The 2,307-nt window shown below is 44.3% G+C and overlaps 1 pseudogene; it reads left to right on the forward strand.

The window, feature by feature from the left end:
* Positions 1–902: 902 nt before the first annotated feature.
* Positions 903–1,337, forward strand: LOC102827424 (annotated as a pseudogene).
* Positions 1,338–2,307: the final 970 nt, after the last annotated feature.

Consider the following 2,307-nt stretch of genomic DNA (forward strand, 5'->3'; position numbering starts at 1 on the left):
CCAAGCTGAGACTCCCTTGAGTAGCAGCTTAACACCAGTAACAAAGCACCCCTGCTGTGGTTTAATCCACCAAACTGCAAAGCCTTTTGAATTGCAGGAACTGTGGTTCTAGCTCAACAGCTGCTATTGGAAACCCTATACTGGGTTGCTGTGGGTAATAATCCACTCCATAGCATTTCAATAAGTAGCAAAACTCAGAAGGGCCTGAAAGAGAGTAAGGACATTGCAGACTTACTGAAGAAGCAGGGAGGGCAGGGCTTGCTGGTGGCTAGGGTGAAGGCATAGTGATGGTAGCCGTCAGCAATAACTCAGAATTCCAGGCAAAAAAGAGGCAAGACAGAGCTCCAAAATTTGGACCCACAGAGATAGGAATAGTTTAAAGGCTTGAAGGCTTATAGCCTGTGGAATTTGGAACAGAGGCGGGAAATCGTGTACCTTTAAATCCTTAGGCCAGGCTTTGAGACCTGAGCCCACATCCTGGGCTAGACAAAGCAGCGGGACTAAATAGGGGCCACAGAGACACCACAAAAACACTCCGCAGGAACATTTGGGCGGGGGAGGCGGGGGGAATTAAAAAAAAAAAAACAGGTGCACGGTGTGCTTTGCTGATTTTGGGTGGATCAAATCTTATTTTTTTCTTTGGTGTTGGGAATAGGTGCATTCATGGTTTTCCCACATACATCTGGGTGAATGGAGATGGGGGCATAATCAAGTGGCCAAGCCCACCCCCACCACTGGCGGTTTCCTCTGCCAGGAACTCACACACTCAGACCAAGCTGAGACGCGGATTTGGTCTGTCTTTCTTCACTGGTTTGAGAGGGAGCCCAGCGTAGTGCTGTGGGTTAAGATGCTGCACTGTCCTCTACCAAATCCAAGCTGGCTCCGTGCGCTCACCGGTGGAAATGGCTTGCGCCGCTTCGCCGTCCCCTGCCGACCAGGACAGGTTCATTTGTATCTACCCTGCTTATTTAAATAACAAGAAGACCATCACGGAGGGGCAGCACATCCCCATAAATAAGGCTGTTGAAAATCCTACCGCTACAGAGATTCAGGATGTATGTTTAGCAATTGGACTTAATGCATTTCTTGAGAAAAATAAAATGTACTCTAAATAATGGAATCGTGATGTTCAGTACCGAGGCAGAGTCCAGGTCCAGCTCAAACAGGAAGATGGCAGCCTCTGTCTTGTACAGTTTCCATCACGTAAGTCAGTAATGTTGTATGCAGCGGAAATGATATCCAAACTAAAAACAAGGACACAAAAAATAGGTGGTGGTGACCAAAGTCTTCAGCAAGGAGAAGGAAGTAAAAAAGGAAAAGGGAAGAAGAAGAAGTGATCTGCTGTAAGAATCAAGAGACATGAAAGAAGGCCTCCATTTCCTATCAGGAACTAAAATAAGCTTTTTGTTTGCATCTTTAACTATGAACTTTTGTGCCTCCCAGCTTCATCATCCAAGTTGACAATGAAGTAAATTAACATCAACATTTGCACCTAGCTTTTATGCAGTATAAAAGAAAAAATGGCCTTTTCAGTGCTTTGTGTGGATGAAAGAAGCATATTTTTAAATGGACAATGGACTGCATCATACATGACTTGAAATCCTGTGTTTATCCTCTGGAAACCTATGTTTGAAATCAATTTAATAACATTTGAACTATATAATTTGTTTATCATTAAGGTTAATGCAATAAAATTGAAACTGACTTAAAAAAAAAAAAAAAGATGCTGCACTGTAAATTCTTTTGAACGACAAAGCCAGTGAGACAAGGCCGGTGGTTCAAGCTCACCAGCCACTCATCGGAAACCTTATACAGGAGACGCAGATGTGTGTCCTATTTGGTCGGCATACTTTCACTGGTTTGAGAGGCATCCCATTGTAGCGCTGTGGATTAAGGTGCCACTGCAAAGTCTTTTGAACTGCAAGGTCAGTGGTTCAAGCTCATAATCCGCTCCTCGGAATCCCTATACAGGAGACGCGGCTGAGCGTCGTATTTGGTCTGCTTTTTTTTTCACTGGTTTGAGAGGAGTCCAGCACAGCACTGTGGGCTGAGGTGACACACTGCAAAGCTTTTTGAACTGCAGGGTCGGTGGTTCATGCCCACCAGCCGCTCCTTGGAGACCCTATACAGGGTCGCTATGGCTCGGAATTGACTAGACAGCACCTAACAGCAGGGACAGGAGGGCAGAAGTGACTGAAAGAGAGTTAGGACTTTAAAAACATACTTATATTAAGTTACAGAAGTGACTGAAAGAGAGTTAGGACTTTAAAAACATACTTATATTAAGTTACAGATTTTTATTCTTTA

This window comes from Chrysochloris asiatica, unplaced genomic scaffold (assembly GCF_000296735.1).
Source record: "Chrysochloris asiatica unplaced genomic scaffold, ChrAsi1.0 scaffold00100, whole genome shotgun sequence".
In the NCBI taxonomy this organism is placed as follows: Eukaryota; Metazoa; Chordata; class Mammalia; order Afrosoricida; family Chrysochloridae; genus Chrysochloris; species Chrysochloris asiatica.